Source organism: Pyrgilauda ruficollis, unplaced genomic scaffold (assembly GCF_017590135.1).
Source record: "Pyrgilauda ruficollis isolate IOZ18807 unplaced genomic scaffold, ASM1759013v1 scaffold220, whole genome shotgun sequence".
NCBI lineage: Eukaryota > Metazoa > Chordata > Aves > Passeriformes > Passeridae > Pyrgilauda > Pyrgilauda ruficollis.
Window position 1 is genome coordinate 35,073 of NW_024521429.1, and position 24,057 is coordinate 59,129.

The window sequence follows — 24,057 nt, forward strand, 5'->3', positions numbered from 1 at the left end:
ACTCTGATATTTGTTATGGCTCCACCCACGATTTTGGAGTTCTAGGGCTGAACCCTTAATACCCTGCTCTGCTCAGCACTGTCCCCTGCATGCACATGGAGCGACAGGGTTCAGCTCACACTAACACAGGCTTCCTCATAAAATCTAATGCATGGGAGGAGGCATGCAGAGATATGAGAGATAAATGTGATTTTAATGTAAAAAGACTGCGCATAGAGCACAGAGGATGAGGAAGCAAGTGCAACATCATCAGAACTGTCAGCTGGAGGCAGTGCTGGCTTTTTGGAGGATGGCTTTTCTGAACAGATTATTGCTTCTACAAACCTCAGTCACTTCATCCATGAAATTGAGTATCCAAAGGAAACCTTTAACTGTGAGGGTTATTGCTGACTCCTTCTGTATGGCTATGGTTTCACTGCCATCATCACCTTCCTCAGGCAGACCAAAATTCATGTCATTCAAGGGTGAAATATGCAAAAACAGGGTTAAAAGCTAGGGGTTCAGTTTCATAGAAGCTGAAATAGAAAAAATTATTTTGTATTAGAGCTGCTTGTTCTTTGAGGGCTGTTCCATGTGAACCCCTGACTCCTACTAATGCATTTGCATTAACACGCCTGAAGAAATCTCACAGCCCTACAAAACAAGCACCAGTAGAAATGCTGCAAAAAAGCAACAGTTTGTATGATCTTGCAGACAAAGGCACAATACAGACATCTCCTCTTTTCTCCATGGGGAGAGATATTTTCAATTTATTCCCTGTATGTCTACCTCCAGACAAAAGGGCTGGGAGATTGATCCAAACTGAAAACCACCCTTCAGACAGTGTGGGGGATCTCAGGGCTCAATGCATCCAGCAGCAATACTGCAGTTCATCCCTGCCCCAGTTCTACAAAAGCTGCCAGAAAGTACTGGATGGTTTTAAATAAAAATTTATTAGGAAGATTCCAGAAAACTGGGGGGCTTTCAGGGAGCAGAATCAGAGAAGAGGATAAGTGGTTTAGGGTGAGTGGTCTGGGGATGGGTCTGAACAAAGGGAATGTTTAAGCAGAGGGAGGAGGTGAGTAAGCCTGTAAGTTGTTGCAGGATGAGTCTATTTAGTGGTATTTGTTTGGACACCTGTTTTTTTCTTGCCAGCTAATACATCTCTATCACATTTACACCTTCATTAAATGCTTTATTAAATCATCCAGTGAGTTTAATGAAAAAAAAAAAAAACAAGGTGTAAAAGGAAATGTTAATTGTTTGACTCATCCTAAACCTCCAGCTCTCCTTCCCTGCCTCACGGGACAGGGAGCATAGTCAGGGTGGTCTGCATGCTCCCAGGGTGAATATTCCAGCCCTTTTTGTTTAAAGGGAGCTGCAGAAAAATAGAAAGACTAAATACTTCCTAAACTTCTGCCTCTGCTCAGGCTGATTCCTTTTGTGATGCTGTGCAGTGATTCCTGAAAAGACCACTTCCCTTTTCCTTCCACAAAGCCCTGCCTTGGCCAGGGCTTTTTCCAGTGGTTTCCAGGACAGCCTGACTAAGCCCATGATTAATGTATCATTACATCCCAGAACTATATGGGATTATGATGTGTTCCAAATGGAAACCACAGCACGTGACAGTCAGTCACAGCCCTTGTGCCGCTGGCAGAAAGGAGCTGCACGGGCCAGGGGTTACCAGCACACACAAAACTAAGCAATGGGTGTAGTGTGAGTGTATTGCTGATGATGACATGAGCAGCGCGAGGCAGGTATTGCCTCCCAGCCAGAGGACAAGAAGCCCCAGCTGCTCTGTGCATTCAGAGTTACACAAGACATCAGAAATAGCTCAAACAGCAGATCTATACCAGCTAACACAGGAGCCAGGACAGTGACCGAACCAGTTTCTCCCATTTCTGTGCTCCCTTGCTCTGTGACTCATCATCTGGCATGTGGCACTCGGCAAGAGCCATTTACAGGCCATGACTCAGAGCATCCACTGAGGTGCTCTGGGATGGAACCTGCTCCTCCTCCTCCCTGCCCCAGCCCCCAGCACATATGTTCCTAATTACTTTATGCAAATCCGCAGAGAAGAAAAAGACTGATGTTCTAGCTGTTCATATCACACAAAAATTGCTAATGAATTAAAATGCAGACACAGTAAATCCTTTCTTATCACAGACACTCTAGTAGCAGCAGCAGTAGCAGCAGGAGGGACTATGCTTGCACAGCATCTTTTTGCCTGAGCACTCTGAAAGCTTCCTGAAGATCTTACAACAGCAGAAATCACAGTTCCATTTTGAAGCGCAGATCTGATTGGATGCTGGAGCCTGGGTTTTGCAGGGTCACCAGAGCACTCAAGAACCCCCACAGAAAGAAAGAAAGAAAATCCTATAAGCGTATGAAATTTCTGGGCACACTCAGTATTCAAAGATTCCAAGACTACCCCTCCCCAACTGCACAGCTTTGGTCAGGCCTTAGTAATCCTGACCTAATGGGTGGCTTCCCCGTCCATGGCAAGGGGGTTGGAACTAGATGACCTTTAAGGTCCCTTCCAACCCAAGCTATGGTATGCTTCTGTGATTTGTGCAAAGCAGGGCTGCCAGCTGGTTGCCTCCTCAGTGTGCTCCTTCTACTGACCTGCCCAGCTGAGAACCCCACGAACCAGCAGCTGCAGCTGAGTGGTGACAAAACCACAGCCATCAGCTGCCGGTGAACCTGAATCAAAGCCAGCAGAAATCTGGACTGAAGGTTTTCCCAGCACCTTCTATGCCTAGGAACTGTGAGCTCAAAACTGTCCACCACAACAGCCACAGGAGGCAGGGAATGGAGTGTTTGGCTGAGGGAGTCAGGCATCAAACTCAGCTAGGCTTCAGGAATCAAGGCCCACTTCCTGACCTGTGCTTGCACAGGGTGGCAAAACTGTTCCCTAAGTCTGTCAGAGGGCTACATGCAATGGTGAATGGGCAGCTGTTCTTATTCAGGTGTCCACAGCAGGGTGAAGGCTCCTGAGATGACATCAAGAGGACACAATAGTCTCAACAGCACTGGAGATTTCTGGGCTTGCTGGGGATCTGTAGCATCCCTATAATTAGAATCACAGAATCATAGAATATGCTGAGTTAGAAGGGACTCATCAGGATTATCAAGTCCAATTCCTGGCCTGGAATACAGCACCCCAGAAATCACACCACTGCAGGGAGAAAAGGCTTAAAAGTGGAAAATTTAGTGAGGAGGAAAAACAGAGTTGTTTTCACTCAAGACAACCTGGCAGCTGGGGGATGCTAAGACTATTCAGTGTGGGAAATTTCCTGTATTGTGTTTGCTTTGTGTTGTTTTCTGTCTGTCTTGAGAAATGGAATTTCTGTAGAAGACAACAGAATGCTGTCAATGTTTTAAACCTTGTTCTTCACACACCTGGGTCTCTCCATGGGGAGAAGTTGAGATAAGAAGCACAGAAAGCAGAGAATTGTGAAGCACTGCACATGGGCCAGGCCCTTTGAGATGTGGAGGCCCGGAATGGGCCCATGTGCTTTTGGTCCCTCTAAGATGGGGTAAGCTTAGCAGGGCATGTGTCCCCATCTGTTTTTGAAACCTTCCAGCCAGCGAGGTGATGGGATAAATCTACTCTTTGCACTTCAGCTGTGGATTGTGGTCACCTTGGCTACTTGCATCTATCAGTTCACACAACTCTGCACCACGCTTTGGAAAGCCCTCTCAAAGAGAAGTGACATATCACTTGCATTGGATTTTCTTTCCTAACCCTTACTGGAATCTGGCTTTAGGCAACATAGTGTTGGCCAGACCATGGAAAAGCAGATGACCTACTTATTCAAAGCTTATGGGAGGATAATTTCAGGAGCAGTCTTTATCTGCACAAAAAAAAAAGTACAAAAGGCCAGCTCTGCCTCAAGTAGTCCTATATCTTCTACCACCTTCATGGCTTAGGGAAAAAAGACAAGCCAAGTCCTAAAATGGACAAAGAAAGTCTGTCTTTACTGGGAATAAGGTCTTGCTGCAGTACAGCAGGACATGCACATCCATACAGACTCAGCCATTCTGTGGTTGTATATCTTCCCTATTGCTTCCTTTCTGTGCAGATTAAAACCGGCATTGCACTTCTGCCCAGACTATGCACTGCAGGAATCACAGCTGCAAACAATCCCTGCAAGAACAAAAACTCTCCCTGCAACACAAAAGCATTAGGGACCATTTGAAAAAGCCTGACAAATAAAGAACTCAGCCTCAAGATAACTCTGTAAAAACAGGCTGTAAAATTATGTTTACTGTCTCTTTAGCCCAGAGCGCCACATATGTAGGAATCACTCCCAAGTGAAAAACAAACATTTCTGGGATGGTGGGTTACAGATGTACAACCTCATGCAGCTCAACAGCAGAAACAGAACAGACAGCAAAAGTGGCTACAGGGGAGTCAAGTAAAACCACAGCCAGGCAAGCTCGTGAAATAACAAAAAGTCACCCCACAAGCCACGGTAAATAAAGCAGCTAGAAATGTCAAAAAGTGCCAGCAGGATTATTTTCAGGCTGGAACACAGCAGTGCTGCAATGGTTGGATGCCACATCCCAGTGAACAGGAGAAACAGCGCAGGTATGGCATCATCTAGGAGTCATGGACACGGGATCTGCCAGGCAGCCTGAATGCCTGCATCTGCAAAGCTGTATTAAATGATGCAATCCTACATGGAATTTAATGCACACTGCGTGCAAACAAATCAGGAGCACCCAAATCAGGCACAAACAGAACACATCCCAGCAGCAGCCTGCTTTTACTCCATGTTCCTCTTCCACACCGCACATCTAAATGGTTTTTCAATCAGCAGCTGTGACCAACAGCTGACTCCTGCTAAGGCTGCAGGAGCCTTTAACCCTTCCTAGCCCTAGGCTGTTCTGCCAAGACCAGAATAAATGCCTGGATATGCAGGAAGACATTTTCCCGTGTCGCTTCTGCAGGAATACACAATGGTCTGGAGGCTGGCAACTCCCTGATTTGGGGATGATAGCATTGAACAAAACAAAAAAGCTCAGTAGCGCAATAAAACCGGCATCTGAAGAGTTAATACATAAAATTTATCCTGCCTTCTGAAGAATATTCTGAAGAATATTAAGACCACATATAATATAGATGTTGATATAATATTATATTATGTTATATTTACATTAATATATATCTAACAATACATAGAAATACATTATGTAGATAATATATTAATACACAGATATATATGATAATAACATTGATACCCAAATGCTTTTAGACCACAGGCTGGATTTTACAATCCCTTGAAGGCAGCTGGAGGAAAAGATTGTTTAGCACTCATATTTGAAAATGGAAATTGCCTGATTACTGTTAAGACCATGCATTTCTTGACCCTGTTTTTAGCCAGGTAGCTGAACAAACAGGTCTTCTGCATTCATGTCTGAATCTCATTTCAGCAGAGTTCAGTGTGGCAAAAATAAAAAAGGCAGAATTATTCCTGGGATGTTGAGACAAGAAGTGTCTGATGTAAGAACAAATCCTTGGGCCATTGTGAGGCTACTCAGTCACAAGCAGCCTCCTTCATTTGGGAGTAGTTTACATTGCAGAGCAGGTTTCATAACCTGCCCATCGAAATCTACAAGACTATACAATCATCCCTCAGTGTCTCTTTTGTTTTTTGGAATTCTTGCAGATTTTTAGAGCTTGTAACTTCCTGAACCAGTGCCTTCCACTTCAAAATACATGCCACACTAGTAGTTATCTGTCAGTACTTTTGAACATAGGGATATTTAACTTCATTACTTGTCCTTGGTCTAGGGCAGGGAGAGGATCATATTTTCTACTCAATTTGCCAACCTTTAGTGCCAAGATTTCCGTTCTGCTCAAGCAGAAGAGTATTCCCAGATCCCTGGTCCGATTACCAACCTCTCTCCAAGCGTCCTCCTGATGTGTGGATGTGTTTGTATGTTCACATGGCTGGCAGCAAGGCAGAACTCAAGAGATTCTGGGTGAAACCACAACATCAGTTTATATAACAGAATATTTTCCATGCAGCAGAACTAACAAAAGGCAAGCCAGAATCTTAATAAAATACTTACGAAGCAGACCAGGCACTCCTAATGATTACACATACTTTCCTTCTGAGAGGAAAACATATCCCTTGTAGGGGCTAGCAACCCAAACCAAGCTCAGTTTGTAAAGCTCTATTCAGGACAGTTTATTTTAGGATATCACTCCACAAGACAGCTCATGTGCTAATTAGGCTTGGAATGACTGGGCTCAACAGAGCATTAAGGGTAAACTAAATCTGATAACCCTGGATTAACCAAGGTCTTCTGCTGATCATGCTGGACCACACAAACCTATTGACTAAGAGACAAAAAAAAAGGGGGCAAACAGGGATGATCCTTGACTTTGTAGTGGGAGAGCAGTCAGAGTTCCAGCAGACCCACCAAGTCTACTGAAAGGATGGCCAGGTTGGATGGGGCTTTGAGCAACCTGGTCTAGTGGGAGTGTCCCTGCCCATGGAGGGGCGTGGAATAAGATGGGAAATCCACGGTCCTTTCCAACCCAAACTATCCTGCGATTTTGTGAGCAGTCTGCTTTTAATCACTGCAAGGGTATTTGAGAGAACTGAGGAGACATTCAAGACTGCAGGCTCACAGATCTTTGCAGATAGGACACGTTCACATTTGAACATCTTCATTCTTGAAGCTGTTGCATCCATTCTGGACGATTAGTCTCAGAGAAGACATGTAGCTGAGACAAACATTTGCCTGTGTGAAGCCCTTGCACTGAGATGGGCCTTAACAAAACCACAAGGTTTTAAAGCTCTGCAACTTCTGAACATGTACTATAAATACACGGGGTAGTCTTATTCACAAGAATGCCAAGCCATTTGGGAATACTGCTGGGCTTTGAAGTTTGAAAGCAAGATTCACAGACTAATTAATCACAGTATGTGAAAAGTATTCATATTATCAGTTTCAAATAATCCTCCTTAATTTCCTGGAGTGCTATCACATTACAATCAGAGCACCTCGTAAATCACTATTTTCTTTCTCTAGATTGTTCAGTATTTCATATCACAAACCCCACAGTTTCCCATTTACCACAAGTAACTTCAAATTTTTCAATCTCTCCTCTTAGGAACATTTTCCAGAGGCTTTTTCAGTTTCCTAGGCAGTTTCTCAATTCCCTCCAGCTATGCATTCATGCTTCTGAGCTGGGGTGACTAATTTCACACAGTTTTCCAACTGGCAGTGGGATTAGAAGCAGTAAAATAATCTTCCATTCCATTTCTTATGTACCTTAACATCCATACGTACATGCCTGCCAGGTAACGTCCCTTATGATGAGGGTGACAATCAGTTACTTTTTGCAGTTTAATGACATCAGTTTAATGAGCTGGAATGCATTTCATCAGTTCAGTAATTTGCAATCTGACAAAGTGTACTTTTGTGACTATCTTCTCTTAATGCACTTATGTAATTTACCATCAAGCTAAAAAACGTCAAGATTTACAAGAAGACTGGCCTAGGAGAAATCAGAGGATTTTTTTAAACATATCTGTTCTCTGAGGAAAGCAGTTGGTTTTCCCTTGTCTCTGGAGTGTGGCTTTTGGAGCTTGCTCTCTCAGGCTGCATAAATTCTCAGCACGTCAACATGCAATTTGTCTTTGAGGTCCTTCAAGTGGTAAAAGGGTCCTCAAAATCTTACTATGGTCTGGGCTGGGGGATATTTCTCCATTGTGAATTTGCTTCACTAAAGCAGTGAGGTCTAGTGGCAACCCTTGAAAAAACATTCCCCTTTCATTTTGATGGGCAGGCCGAGAAGTTGCTGTGGTTTTTCTCTTCAACCTCAACTCTTGCCAAGGGGAAATCAGAAACAAGGCACTGAACCAAAATCCTGGCTATTGAATGTGCTCTGGTACAGAGCAGAATCACCCCTCAGTGCCTCTGGGACAATTACAAATGCATCATTTCAGTTTGGGGTTTTTCTCTACCTTGGGGTACCAAATCATGCTGCCAGCACAAAGCCTGGGAGAGTTCAGGGTTATGGAGATGGAAATACTCTACGGAGTCTCTGAAACTTTTGAAAAGTCACCAAGAAAACTGGAGAGTACAGAAACCCCAGAGAATCAAAATTCACCAAGAAAACTGGAGATTACAGAAACCCCAGAGGATCAAAAATGACTGCTGGTGTCTCAAGCAGATATGGCCAAGCATAAACTGAATGGCCGTGGCTGGAGCACTGCCACCTTTGTGCACTAACCACCCCCATGCCACTGCCTGTCAGTGCCAGGACACTCCTGTTTTCTTGCAGCTTCCCCCCTCCTCCTCTCCTGTCGTGCTACAAACTGGCTAGACCTCCTCACCAGGGTCAGGGATGCCTGAGGTCACCCTGTGCTCCACGCTGCCTCACCTCTCCTCTGAGCCAAAACCAGCCACTCTGAGGAGCACATGGGAACAACCAGGCTGTCAGGCTTACCGTAACAAGCACTCACCGCCTTCAGAGTGCTTTATACTGTAATTATAAATAGCAAGGGCCTATGGAAATGAAAATGAGGCATATTACAAGGGGCTGAAAGTGGAGGAGACATCTGTGTAAGGACAATGCTCTCTTCAAAAACATTCCAAGCACTACAACCCGCAGTTGGAGGACAAATCTCCTCCAGATGCCACTGACTGTGGACAGCTTGCTGCCAGTAGGAAATGGTTAAGTGCAGATGCATGCTGAAATCCTCTTGCTGGATTTCTGAAGGGAGCTACAATCACTGCTCAGGCTAAGATACAGTTGGGCAAGAAACCCCTTAGAGGCCACAACAGCAACTCACAGGAGACCAAGTGGTGAAGGAGAGGTCGACCAGAGTAAGCCTAACCCCCAGCAGATGTGTCACTCCAGGTACCAATCATCAGAATGAATTAAGGAACCAAGGAAGATACACTATATGGGCCAACAGCTTCTTGGGACCAGATATATGAAATATTTACTCCTCCCACTGGATCTTCTCCTTGTGTGGGCTTATCATTCTGCCACCTGAGTTACTGGAAAAGGTTTGAGGCTGGGACTACAGGGAAAAATACCATGTAAGCAAACACTGTAATGAACCTGCCTGCTAAGAGCAGAAAATTGCACTAGCACAATAATCAAGACAGGTCATTCTCCCTGCTAAGAAGGGCATCTGGGACTACAGTTATGCCATCTGAGCTTACACAGGGGCTTACACGTGACAGTGAAGCCTGAGACACACATCCCTGCTCTTTGCCATGGGAACCCCAGAGAGGGACCAAAAGAAGTTATCTTGCTGAACAGCCCAGGTGAATTGGGCCTACAGGCAAAAGGAGGCAAAGCAGCTGTGTGGCTGGTCCTGCACCAGCCACACGTCAGGCAGGCCACAGCAGGGAAGAGCCCACTGAAAGCATTTAGGGCATGTTCTTCCAGAAGCAATGCCAGCTACTGTGAGTTCATAAAGAATAAGGTGAGGTTCTGGAGTCAAACTGATGAGATTAGTATAACTGGGTAGGGAGCAAGGACTCCAGTCTGAGGTAACAGAGGGTCTGAGGAAAGCATCAGCTGAACACCTGATATTTGCTAGGGTTTTCCATACAGGCTCAAATTGAATATTTTTTCCCTACAACTCCCAGAGCAGAAACTCACTTCTTCCCAAAAGGAACTGCTAACATTCATACACCATGAGATGTCTCTGACACTGCTCCAAAAACATAACAGTGACACTTATTCTCTGCTTCCAGAGAGCATTTTGTGTCAGAGCATAGAGTGGCAGCTTGGTGGCAAGGCCAGTTTCCTATCACTTACCAAGGGTCGGTACAAAGCATTGCTAATATGACTCAAATATTGATTATTTATCACTCAAAGGTACTGCCAGCCCCACAGCCTCAGCACTGCCCAAAAACCAATACATGGTCTCTTTTGCAGGAGTCCAAACTCGGAGCTTGAGCCTGAGCAAGAAGTTGCTACCAGCCACATTATGGCCACCCACTGACTTCCCCCTCAATCCCATTTACAGCATTTAACAAACACAGTGGGTTTTGGTTGCGTTTTTTGTCCCATTACCTTTAAATTCAGCAACCAACAGCCTTGCCCAGTAAAAAGTACTTGCATGTCTCTGAGGGGTAGAAAAAAATACTGTCTACATGATCCTGACGCTGCAACACAACCGTGGTGAGAAGACAAAGAGCTTGTGGGCCAGCCTGCTTTTGTGCTCATCTCAACAGGTATGTTGTGGCTTTGACCCACTTTTTTCACAAAAGAAATATTTAAAATAATTTTCATCAAGAGAGAAAACTGAAGCAGAATCAGAGACCAGAGGTGACAGCCCATTTCTTTCTTATTGGAGAGTAAGCAACTTTGAGATGTGAGGGGATGCCGGGAACCTGCTTGGCAAATAATAACAATAATGGCAAATCCCTGCTAAGGTTTGTTACCAGTACAGCTGTCATTGATCATTGCTAAGGATTTCACCCCCTGCCAGCCAATATATCTCAGCTTCTTCAAGCTTTATCCTGCAGCCTCTCACACAGCTGAAACATGTTTGTGGGCTTCTGGCTCTTTTGGGCTTATGGACTGGCCAGCCAGAAGCACTTTATCCACGTCAGAACACTGCCCATGAAGCAGCACAGGTGTAAGAGAAGTGATGTTTTCCACTACCAGTCAGATTCCAATGGTTTCCACAAGCATGGAAATCTTGTGCAGTGTGGGCCTTGATTCCACAGCTGACAGGAAGGTACCTCTACCTCCAATCCTTCACCTCTCAAGTACCAGCAGAGATCTCCACATCTCTTACTGTGGATTTACTTTTTTTGAGTTCAGCTATCAGAACCGTGCCCACTGAGATGAGTTTCCACCCAGTGCCCATGAAAGAGAAGTTGCTTTGGACTGAACGTCTCAAGCTGACCCAGTTTATATTAAACAGAATGGTAAAAAGCAAACAGAACTGTAATGAAACCTTTTTAATTTTTAAAGAGCAGATCTCTGGTGCATCAGAGCAAACAGTTATAATGCCAACAAGAACAAACAGCTTGGAGAAGTACTGCAGAAAATACTTTGAATTTAAGTTAAAAAAAAATCTAGACTCACCAAGAAAGATGAGGAGATTAGAAGAGGAAGGCTCCTGATCAACCTGAATGAGTAACCACACCAACAAGGATATTAGTGGTAAGAAAAACAGCACCTTCAGTGCTGTTTTGGCAAAACAAATATTGAAGCTGCAGCAATGACAGGTTGGATAATACAGGGGGAAAAAGGTGCAGGAAAGGAAATGAGCTTTTGACTGGAAACAAATTCAAAAAGATGAAAGCGCTCAAGTCAGAAGGACAGGATATTCTTGATCCTGAACAATGAAAGAATAGCTGGTTGATCGCAGCTAGCAACTGCACTATTGATAAAAATACCCATTAGAAAAGAGAGGAAAAAGGTGAAACCATGTGGCTGACAAATATTAAAGGTAAAAGTCTTTAGCTGTTCTGCAAAGGCAGGGAAAGTGACCCATGTCAGATTTATCAACCTGCCCTTACTATTACATAAGTGTTTCAGAAAACACTAGAAAAGAAAAATAAGACAGGGAAATAAATTAAAAACAAGGGCAAAGCAGAAGAAGGGGTTGCAAAAGTCAGAGTATTGTCTGGGTATCAGAAACCACACCAGAGTGAGATCTTGACTCACCAGGAACATCAGACTCGAAGAAAATGAAGATGTCTGGGATTAAAAATTTGTTCTTCGTTTGCTCAAACAGCCTCAGACACCTGACAGGCAGTAATGGAGCTGTGGGCAGACCATTCCTGAGTTCACAACATATTCTCCTGGGCCACCTGCACTTTCTGCAATGCAGGTCCAGGTCTCTCGTATCTAGAGATCCAGCTGCACTTTATCTCCATCATCTGCACTGATGCAGTGAGGAAGACAAAGTCCTGTGGATGATTTCAGTCAGCTCCAGTCACCAGAACCTCTTGCCCATCTTTCAAGCATCTGAAGGCAGAGATTAGCTGTGCACTCTCACTGCTTAACAGATCCTCTTGTAAGAGTGGTACCTCCTAGCCAGGCACAGCCTGTGTGCCCTGGGGACATTCCCACCCCACACAGAGGAGGCTGCATCACCTTCTTTTTATTCCTTTAGGCAGGCATTGTACACACAAACCATATATACTTGAGTTTTCTTCCACATGCTGATGCAGGTATGTGTGTCCTGTACATTCTGTCGCACATCCCGTCCTCCAGCCCGTGATGTGTTGCACACAGCCATGCTGTTGTTACCCACCACCCATCTCCCATAGGAACCTGCTCTGCAGCAGCACCACAAACCAGTCCGGCGCACACCTGCAGGAGACATCCTGCTCCCTGCCCCTATCAGCCTGAAAGGGGCGGATTCTGGGAGACACAGAGAGGTTTTCCCAGGTCCAAGAGCAAGACAAGGGTGAGAAGGAGCTGCAGATCAGGAAGCCTTATGTTGCTTCCAGGGCATTTTTGCCATCGATCTGCAAGAAGGCAACACGCCACTTTGAGATTTTGCTGGAAGCCCTCTCCTCCTCACCTGGCACCCTGCACTGAAACTCTGGGTTTGCCTTCATCACTGGGTATAAAGGCTATGGAGCCTTGTCACTCCACAGGGACAGAGAAGAAGCAACCAAATGAGAACCTGCAGCATCAAAATGGTTCCTCAGAGAACTACTGCAGAAAAGGCTGTGCTGAGGATCACCCCCACCCCCACAAACCCTGCAGGGCTGCACACAGCACTGAGCATCTCGGGGAACACAGTGAGAGGCTGGAGAATGACAACAGAAACAACACATTTGCATTCCCTGACAATGACAGCCCTGAATTTCCCCTCTATGCACTCTTTCACTGGTCTCTGACCCAAACCTCCTGCTCCCCCAGTTCTGCAATGCCTCTCATCTGCCTCCTCCTTCTACAGTTCCTCTGCAGCTCTGCTAAACACCTACCATTTTATCTACATTTTTTCCTGTCATCCTGTTGCTCTTTATAGGCCTAAAAAGCTTTGCCTGAATTATTCTTGGGTCACTGGCAAATGGGAAAAAAATTTTTGTAAATAGGTAAGACCTGCCAAGCTCACTCTTTAGCAACAATGGTATAAAAGGCTGCAGGTGTGTGGAGATAAAAATACAGATCTCTACTTCCCTTGTACTCTTAGTACACCTTTATGACACACATCAATCCACACCCTGTATGATATGTTACTCTGTGACTCTCATTTACTTCAGATTTGCCCAAAATCCTGCAATTGCAACCCCACAAGCCCAGCATTTTCCATAACTACAAAAGACTGGATCTGCTATTCGATTATCTCCTTTTGTTATGACATTCCCATTTGCACATTCCCCTACAGCCACGTCACTTTAACACATATACCAAAATCTCATTCTTTTATATTTTTTGCTTTATTGTTCTCACTGTCATGCTGAACATTGCCCCTCCAGCATTTATACCCCTATCCCACATCTATCCTTCTCTTTGTTCAAGCCCTTCTCCTATTTGCAGAGGCAATTTAATGGAAGGATTTGTGCAGAGGGTGGGGGAGGGAGGAAGAAGAAGGAAGGCAGGGAGGGAAAAGAGGAATTTGGCTATAACAAGACCATGTAATTAAGCTCCAGTAACTGGTACCCAGCCCGGACCCCTCATTTCAGTAATTAAAAGCAGTAATTCCTCCATTCCTAGATAACCTTTCTCATCTGATCTGTGAAGAGAGGCAGGGAGAATGCATCCATTTACACAGCCAGCACAGACACACCCTGGCAACACAAAGGACTCCAGCCTGCACAGAGCCCGTGTATCGATTAGCAGAAAGGACAGCGTTTTACATACCACGATATTTACCCTAATGCCTTCTGAACAAATGATTTACCAGTATTTAGGGGAGGGAAAAAAGAAGGGGGGGAAAAAAAAGCCAAAAAGAGAAGGCAAAAGCCACAGTGACAGCAACCTTTCCTCTGTCTGAGCCCTTTGTCTCTGTCTTTTCATGGAAGCGCTGTCTGTCAAAACAGCTTTTGAGCTGCACAGCAGCATCACTGCCAGGGATGCAGGGAGGGCATGGTCGCTGGAGGGACCACAACAATCCGTGCGGGCTCGGCTGTCATGGCAGGCACAATGGAGAGCTGTGCGGAGGCACTGCCAGGGCGAAGCACGACTCGCCTCTGCACAGCCAGCCCCGGACATGACAGCTGCTATTTCACAGCTACAATGGACAAACACACATTCTGCGCAGCAGCCACAGCCTCCTCGCTCGCTCACATCCACGACAGCCACAGCCAGCTCCAAAGCAATGCAGCCTCTGAAGAGACAAAGCAGCCCTAAAATCCTTAAGCCTCATCAGCTAGCTGGCATCCTCCGCAAAGACAAACCGGCCACCGAGCGGCCTGAAAACCAACAGCACAGCTGACACCCACCCCGATAATTCATCCATCTCACCTTTCCACAGATCCTCCGTCCCCCGTCTCCTGTCAGCGAACACACTCTGCTCCGGCACTCCTGAGCGCCCAGATTCCAGAAGGCTCCGTGCTCTCTCACCAGGATGCTGTGGGAAACACAGAGTCAATTTTTTTTTTCTGATTTTTTTTTTTTTGTTCACAGCTGCATCCCTGGCAATGCAGAGGGTCTGCGCAATCACATCTCTGATGCTCCTGCTGCTGCTGCTGCTGGTGCTGCTGCTGTGACGTTGCTGCGTGTGAAGGAGCAAGCATGCCCACAGCACTGCCACTTCAGCTCGCAATCAGTCCCTGTGGAACCTCAGACAAGGCAGAGGATGGGAGGGAGCAGAAAAGGAGGGGATGATGGAGGATTGATTCTTACAGGAACAGGGAAATCAGGTAGGCAGCATTAGGAGAAATAAAAAGATCGAAACCTGTGCCATAAAATAGAGCTGCAGCATCCTATTTTGTGATGAGACTGGATTTTGGATGTCGTGTGCTTGCAGGCTGCCTGATCTCTTCACCCTGTCTTTGCAAAGGAAAGCAAAAGGGACTGGAGTGTTCCTATTGTTGATAATGGCAGCTAGAAACCTTGGACATAAAATGGCAGTCTGCAAAGCAATGCATAGGAGGAGGAGGATGGGAAGGCTGCAAGAAGCTTCCTGAAACTTCTTTAAATTTCTGTAGTGCCTTGCCCTAGACAGCTTCATCAACAGTATCTATACAGCATCCCTGAAATGCAGCCACCGCCAGAGCAAGATGCAACCACCACCAGATCCCACAGTGCTGAACCCCCTGCCAGGGACAGGATGTCTGCAGTCCCTGCTCTCACAGGGGACCTCAAATCAAGGTCCCACCAACTCTTAGCTGCAATTTGTGATTAAAGTGCATGATCTGGGCCAGATCCCAGCATCTTGCAACCCACAGCAGACCTTCCTACCTGAAAAAGGGGGTCACCATCTGCAAAGCTCAGGCTCTCTTGCTGTCTGGAAGGATTTTTCCATATCTGCCTTTCCACAGGCAGCTGGTGAGAAGGGGTGATGGAACTTGCTCCACAGGCAGAGTAGTGCAGCTCCTGACAGAGCACAGTAGCTGTGCAAGGGACAAATGTGGCTACTTTTTCTTTTATACCCATTGGGGCATAACCACACACCCCAGAAAGTCAGCTGTGCTCTGGCCTGTGCTCTGCCAGGGCAGATATTTCTAGCATTGCAGCAGCATCCATCCTGGAGGGACCACTCACATTACTGCCCTTTCTCATCCAGCCCTGTGCCTACAGCCCTGTGTAGAGCCAAGCACAGCCCAGGAGCATCCACACTGAAAAAAGCAAAACCTGTGAGCCCCAGCCTCCTAAACTGAGGCTCCTGGGAAGTGAGTAGATCAGAGCAAGATGGAGAAGGGGTAAAATTTTTACATGGACACAAAATTCTAAGAAATTAAGAACTGCCACATGGCTGAGTACTTTTTACTTTATGCTGTGATGTACACAAAGCAGCAAACAAGTAACACAAATACAACAACCCAGACAATATAAAACTTTACAGAAGCTTCTGCCTCTGGAGAGGTCAAATAAAAAAAGCTATGACATAAAAAGCTATGACAGAAAAGTGTTAGACTTATTACTGGAAGTGGCTGCCAATTATCTCAGATCCAAGAATACTACAAACTTTTAAAATGTCTCTTCAAGAAACATTTAAATCATATTTCTGCCACAAAACCATGGGGTTGGGGGGTGGTTCCTAGCAAGGGCTTCAGAGGCAGGAGTCCAGGATTCCCCGCAGCACAGAGACCATTCCACTGGGAAAAGATAAAGGGCCTTGGGCTGTAGGCTGTGCAGACTGTTTGCAATGCACTGGAGCCAGCATCACAGATGCAGCTCCATTACTCACCTCCAAACCACAGTTAATGATCCCTCCACCAGTCCCAGAGGTCAGGCTCCACAGGTCAGGTCCTTCCCAAGAAGTCAATGTATTGGTAAAATCAGCAGCACTGTCTGCTCCCCAGCCCACTGCCTGCCTTTCCTGGGATTCTTGGGACCCATTCCACCAGCTGATCCTGTTCAAGAGGCAGGGACAAGCCCCCAGGAGAATGCAGGAGTGAGGGACCTACCTCCATGCCTGGCCATTGCAGCAAGCAGAAAGCCAGTCCTGGCAGGCTCTGCTCCAGCCAAGCTGCTGTAAATGAGACTATTTACTGTGCTCCCATTAATGTGCAGCCCCAGGACCCCCATATGGCCAGTCCCATTGTACTGTCAGTGTTAATTAAGGCAGGCTCAAGCAGATATCTCCGGCCCCTTCAGCTGGGACAGTCAGGGAGCAACAGCGAGGAAAGAGACGGAGAGTTTCAGCTGTGGAGCTCTGTGCAGAACAAGGAGCATTTGTTACCCAGGAGACTTGCTCCCACAGCAGAGAGGAGAATGGAAACTATTTCGGTGCCCTCCCCAGTCCTCCACAAGCATTGCCAATGCTGACGCCAGGAGGTATAAATGCTGGCAGGCTGAGTGCTTGCCTTCATCCCTGCCCCTGCCACAGGACACTGGCATTAACCAATTCACTGACAGCAATGCCTGAGTGCTGTAGCAGACACACACACCAGAGCAGATGGAGTCGGGGGGTATTTTCTTTAAAATCAGACAGAGCCGTGAAGCAGACAAGGGGATCCCAAAGAAACACTCCTATTTACACGCCTGTTCCAACACAAACATCTTACCTTCCTCCCCAAAATACATTCTGCATGTTCCCCAAATCTCAAGCTCACATGGCCTCGACCCTGTGCAGCACACACCCCTCTGCCGCATCGCCCTCCCCAGTCTGCCTCACTCAGCAACAGCGCTAGGAACTGACGGCCTGTCCCAAAGCTCTGCAGGCAGCAGGAGATCTCAGGTACTAATTAATAAGGAAGAACAAAGCCCTTTCTTGCAGACTGTCTTCTAGGAGATGACTTCTGTTTGATCACAGAGATGAGTCAGTGCAAGAAGGGGAGCATGGCTGACTCCACAGTGTCAGGCAAGGAGGGAGCAGGGATTCTGCAGGCTGGTGTCTGCATTCCTTGGAGAAGAAAGGTGAGAGAGATGGAGGTGTTAAGACATGCCTGCTCCTACAGTAACGGGGGTTCCCATCTTGCTTCACCTGGGCAGGTAGGGATAGGTGCTTCCCACAGACTCCTGCACTCTGCCGTGTAGGAAGCTTGGCAGGAGAAAATTCCTTATTAAGCAATATCAGTCTCACTATCCACAAGCATCCCAGGTGTCGGGCAGGATTTTTGCAATCTCGCCTCCTTACCCCATGTTCCAGGCTGTCAGAACCAAACACACAACACAATCTCCAGCTGTGAATTCCAGTAAGAAGGCACAGCCTCCTCCCAGCCCTGGGCTGCAGCAAAGCTTACCACTCTGGAGGAGCCACAGGTGTTGCACCCACACTGGAACTGAGCTGTACACGTACCTAGAGCTCTTGCTGACGACAGCTAGGTCACAAATAGATCAACTGGATGTTAGAAAGCCCAACATATTTCGGTCTTGGGCTTGGGCTTCTTCCTTCATACACTATGCAGGAATTGGCGGCTAAGGTCAGCACATGCCCACATACAAGAAGAACCCATTCCATTTTTGCCACAATTGTGCAGTAAAATCACCCACCAGCTGACCCAGCCTCCCACCTATTTGCTGCAAAGCTGCTCCAGTGATGCATGAACTGGAAACAGCTCAATCCCAGATTCCAGTCAGCTGTCTGGGCTGCAGCTTTGACAACAAGCACTATGCTAGGACTGGTATTTAACCATCTCAGGTGTGGGGCACAACCTACCCACCCTTGAAACTGCCAGGCAGCCCCAGCTGCTGCCTCCAGTTACAGCTGTACCCCAGCAAAGGGAGCTGTCTGCCACCTCCTCCTAAAGGATTGACCAATCCCTCAGTACCTTCAGTGTGCCCATGCCTCTCGAGCAAACAGAAGGTGGCACAAGCAACAGCAAGCTCTACATCACAGCAGAAAACCTGTGCCTCGCTATCTGCACACGCAACAGCAGGAACATGCCTAGGATATACATTCTGGCCACATCTGTAGCATGGCCACAGGGACATCTTCACTCTTTCCCACGTGCAGGGCTACTCAGGAGCAAGGCGAATGCAGCTCAGTGTCTTTCCACCCTGCTTATCCATTGTTTGTGGCAGAAATCTAAATTCCACGGCAACCCCCCCCCAGCACCAACACCATCCAGGCTGTTTGGGAAATGCCAGAGAGAGGGATGTTGGTCAGAGTTGAACTAAGAGCATGGGTCTGCTCAACTGGAGCAAGGGGGGAACCAGAAAATAGGAGCCAAAACAAAAGCAGATGATGAAACTTCATAAAAATTCTCATAAAGGAAAACTAAAATAATTCCCCATTCCTTCAAGTCCTGTGCTTCAAGGCCAAACATGATCTCTCTGACACACAGAGATCAATGCAGGCTGATCGTTACCGACATACGCTCGGCAACTTTTCTGTTCACTGGGAACAGATACAGGAGCTTTTGAACAAGGGGTCAAAAATCCCAGCAGACTGATAAAAACATATGTTAGCACAGTGGAAATGCCTGCCCTTAGCCCTCACATTTCCCTGGGGGATCACCAAGTGATCCACAGTGAGACTGCTTTCCAAGGGGAACTGAGGACAGAGGCACAGGAGTCTGTGCGGTTTTGCCAGTCAAAGACACATTCTCACATCCGAATTCACCAGCCCATCATGATGACCCTGTGTCCCAGTGAGCCCTGCCACTGCCCACAACAGCAGTACTGATTTTTTCAGGGCTAGCAACCCAAGGCAGGGGCCACACCTCCAAAAGAGGAAATGGCTTCAAAGGAGAAAGTTGTTGCTGTTTTTTTAAAAAAGTTGGACATTTCTTGTTGCTTGCTGTCTTCTAACAGAATTAATTCCCCAAGTTCAGTCCTCTGATGTTTAAGAACATTCTCTGAATTTCCAGCTTATCTTTATCCATGCACAGCTCACCCCTATTCACTCATGTTCCAAAAATGAGCTTTAACGTCAGCATTTATCCAGCCTGTGTTTAAAGTCATATCATTTGAGTTCTCTAATCACTTCACATTAGGTAGGCTTTCCATTTCGTTGATCATACCCATATTTCTTCTCTGGGCCCGACCCAGTTTGCACACAGCCTTCAGAGGGTGACTGGAAATGTTCACAGTCTTCTAAGCAAGGTCTCCCATGCCTTAATATGCTAAAATTTCCCCATCTCTGCTAGAAATGCTTTGTCCAATGTGTCACAATGGATGACATGTATAATTTCCATGGCTACATCACGTTAGATGCTCACAGTTCTCTTGTACATCACTCTGAGACCCTGAGTTTTCCCCCCACTGTCACTTTCCCCCAGTGAGCTTTCTGCTGAAAACAGAAAGCTGAACTTTCTGCTCATTTCTCAGGCACACAGCCATGCAGTTTTGAACTATCCAGTTCCCATTTGTACTGTTCCTTAAGGAATAATCCCAGCTCTTCCTGCTGAATAACACTGAACAGCCTCTGATGATGCTTCCTTAGCTTTGTGTCTTTAGGAAATATCACTATTGAAGTCTTACTTTTTGGAGCACAGAGCATTATTTCATGTATTGAACAGCTTCCATTTTGAGGCTGATCTCCACTAACAACTTCCCTTCAGGGCAGCAGTTCCTCTTTCAACACTCCTGTTATCTTCCTCTAGTCTGCTTACTGTCTCTTAGTTCTCAAAGGGCACTATGAATGGAAGAGTTACACACGGATTAAAGGGAGGCAGGACAAGCACTTGAGAGACCCATTTCAGGTTATTAAACAAACAAAATACTAGCAAAAATGTCCTGGAACAAACAGACAGGATAGGGTACTTAGTGTCCTGCTCCCACTCTTTGCTGACCATCTGCAACCACTTCTACAAAAATCATACTGGGAAAGGTGGTTCCTCCATCCCAATCTCCATCTGAATTCCTAGCTTCCAGTACTGAGGTCAAATCCTTCCGAGTGCTGGCAATTGATGCTTCACTGCCCAGGAACAGAGGCCCTCACAAGCTCCATAAAAAGTCACAACTCCCAGACAGGGCTAGTGCTGGCATGGCTCCGCACAGGGCTGGGCTCAGTTCCACATACCTCCACACTACTGAGGCATCTATGGGAAAACTAAACCCTGCCCACAACCAGCTGCCTGTCTCCAGTCCCTTCCAGCTCAGGATTCCAGTATGTTTGCACCCCAAAGGAGGCTGGGGTAACAGGGAGACATGAATCACTTGAAATTCTGTGTGAAAGGGAGAAATGACCCTACAACCCAACTCTCAGGGTGCATCTTCTACTCCTAATACTTAGTACTGCCCAAGCAAGAGCACAAAAAAGTAGCTGAATGTTTCTAGACATAGGGAAATCAGAACACAAACAGCAGAGCAGCTCCTGGATCACGTCTGAAGGCTCAGCTTCGATCTGATAAGCCAGGCTCATAAAGCTGCACAGAAAATCTTGAATTAAAGCAAAGCCTAGACATAACTGATCTAGACTGAGGTTTCAGAGTGTTTTAAGTAGGAGCTCAGCTCTAAGAGCAAAGCTGTTTCTTCAAGCACTCACTCAGATATTGATGCTACACTTACTGGAAATATAAACTCTCGCCAGTCAAAACCTTGGCAAAAGAAGCAGAAAGGGTATTATTAAAAAAAAAAAAAAAAGCCTTTTAATCTGGCAGACAATCACTCTTAATCACTCTGAGCAGCCATGGTAACAGTGGATATTAAGGTGTTAATGGCTTCACTCCTATTAAAATTAGTTTTCAAAGCAGGATCAATGCTGCCCCCAAAGCACCATTTACCTAAATAACTAGTTTCACAATAACTTAATAGTTCCCCACTGCCATGAGGAAAGCCTTAAGTTGCCACATAACATAATACACTGGGGCTGGTGAACTTGGCACCCACAGCACTGCTGCATTCTGACCTCAAATAAAAATTATGTACTTCCAACTAAGCAGATGAAAAGCTGCAGGGCTGAGCTGAATCTGCAGCCGTGAAATCATTCACTGTGTACACAGCACGCACTGCTCGAGGACGGTGACTGCTTATGGTTGCCATGATGAGCACCAAAGTGACATTCCCTTCCCACTCCAGGGGCACGGCTGGGCTGACTCAAAGTGAGGGTGACTGCACTGCACACGAGGCTCAGCTCACAGCAACTGCAATGGAAGGGATGAAGCAGAGAAAGGGCAAGCGGAGGAGAAGAAAAACATCGCTGTTGGATGCACAAGAGACCACATCCAAGAATGGAAAAAACCATCCTGCCCTCTTGCTCAAAGACTGAGTCATAAACATTTCAGTTTTCCAAGGCAACAGTCAGTATGAAAACTGTTCTGGATTTCCCTGCACAGGGCAGGGAGGTTGGAACTAAGTGATCTTTTTAAGGTCCCTTCCAACCCAAACCATTCTATGATCATATGATTCACACAGAAAACCTTCATTAACATCACTCTGCATGTGCCAAACTCCTTCCCTGCCATCCCCATTCTGAGCAACAGCAAAAAGTCAGAGAACATGAACTCGCCACAAAGAACAGAGAGTTCATAACAGACTTCCCAGCTCTCAAACATTCCCACTCCACTTTGCAACAAAGCCCAGGGAGTACATAACCACTTTATTACAGACACATGGTATCAGTTATGGTTATTTATACTGATTTTCTCTCTAAGTTTCTCTAGTTACCACCCAAACGACACACAGTGCTGCTCTTCACTGTTACCTGCCCCAGCTGGCTGTGTTTCAGTGGCAAATAGAGCAGTGTCTTGGCAGTTGCAAAGCACTCTGTTATTGAAAGGCACCAGAAGATTCACTCCATCCTCACCTATCAACAGAACAGCACAATATGGGCAGGCATAGGGCTCCAGTGCTATACAATTGACTGCCAGGGCTCCTGAGCACCCACATCCCAGCAGGCACCCAAAAAAACTGCAAAGGGGAGAGGGAACAGGACCACTGAGAACTTCACGAGACCCTGTATGCCACTTGTACATTAACCTGCTGGCTCTCAGATGGAGCAGTTGTCTCTTACTCTTCACCTGTGCTGTCTACAGTACTGTTAGCTGAAGGGATAAGGTCTGTACACAAACAGCATATTGACATAAATTATAGCCACTGCCATAGCACTTCACACAGCACGGACTGCACATCCCCACCTTTAATCACTGAGCATGACCTGCTCATTCAGAAGGGATCTGTGGTAACTGCAGATCACAGGCAGAGCTTGAGCAATAGTGGCATTTTGCTTTGAAGCAGGCAAACAATTTGTAGGGCTGTATGAACAGGCATGTCTTGCATGTGCAAGACTTGGAGTCATCCTTCCCCTCTGCCCACACTGGCACACAGCTCAAGCACATATATATCCTAAATGGACAAACTGCTGAGAGCTTGAAGACAACAGGGAAAAAAGGATAGAAAGGAGTAAACTGCAAAGCAAGTGGGTTAGTTCTCAGGGGAAAACCGGGACATGCATTAAAGCAGTGCCAAAATGTATAAAAGGCCACTGCCAAGAGCAAGTGGACAAGCTGCTCTTCACATCCTCAACAACAAGAAGAGGATCCCTGAATGCCACAGAGGGGAGTTGAGGTTAGACATCAGGTATAACAGATAAAACTAACCATTCACTATTCCACCAAAAAAGCATAACAGTCAGGAAGTAAACTGGTTTTCTTAAAATTCTCCATGGTGTTGTGTATCTCAGAAGCTCTTTGCTTTATTTAGTTAGAGGTATGCACCCCTGTTAATCTTCACAGGCCCTTACTGTTAAAAATTGGAAACAATATATTTTTCCAACTTTACCGCAAAACAAATACCCATATTACAATCTTGGTCAACTCACAGCATCAGGAAATACCAATAGAAGGAAGAGATTTGCTAAGAATTGCTAAAATGAAGGCTGTAGCAGCTAATGTCCTCATCAAAAGGAGCTTCCAGAGACTAAATAAAGAAACCCAAGCAATGGTGTAGTCCAAGTCCACTGTGCCTGCTCAGCGATTATTACATGGCTTTTGGAGGTCTTACTGTCGTGTGACTTCTGTTTGACTCAGAGAAACAGGAAGCTCTAATGTGGGATTAAAAGCTGAGAGCAATTAGTTCTGTGAGGCAGAATACCTGGAGAAACACAAACACGCTCCTGGAAAGACACAGCAAACGCACAGGTGCAGCTGCGAGTAGAACAGCATCCTCTGCCAGCTGATCTGCCTGCTAATCCACCTGGCTGTTAGAAACATACTCCAGATGTAACTTTTCCCTAAGCAGAATATGCTCTGTGTGAGCTTTCAGCCAGTGGTTTCAGCCCTTTTCATCCACCACAGTGAAGAGACCTTTTCCTCAAGAATTCAGTCCTGTTGGAGACGATCCTTGGTCACAGCTGAGAACCCTTCTAAATTTCTCTTTGGTTATTATTAACATCCTGCCATCTACCAGGGCAAGCTGTCATGGATCATCAGTCAGCTGTATTCAAGGTCTCCATGTCAGGTCAGCCCATGATTAAGCAACCTTGTGGTTGTATGTGCTTATCGGTGTACATTTAATTAACACACAGAGTCTTAACGCGCAGCTCCCAGCTGCTGTGCAAGTTGTGCAAGGTCTACCTCCTCTAAAAGTCATATTCAAACAACAGGCAGCCATACCATATGCAGACA

The 24,057-nt window shown here is 46.1% G+C and overlaps 1 protein-coding gene across 6 annotated transcripts in view; it reads right to left on the reverse strand.

Moving 5' to 3' along the window:
- The window catches only part of RUSC2 (RUN and SH3 domain containing 2), a 57,951-nt gene that overhangs the window by 21,227 nt on the left and 12,667 nt on the right, over positions 1 to 24,057 (reverse strand). For 5 of the 6 annotated variants that reach the window (XM_041468594.1, XM_041468597.1, XM_041468599.1 and 2 more), the window contains one exon: positions 14,405 to 14,510. The gene's annotated coding sequence lies outside the window, so the exon portion shown is untranslated. Of the gene's footprint in view, positions 1 to 14,404; positions 14,511 to 16,292; positions 16,314 to 24,057 lie in introns of those variants that run through there. The other variant, XM_041468598.1, reaches the window with a different exon arrangement.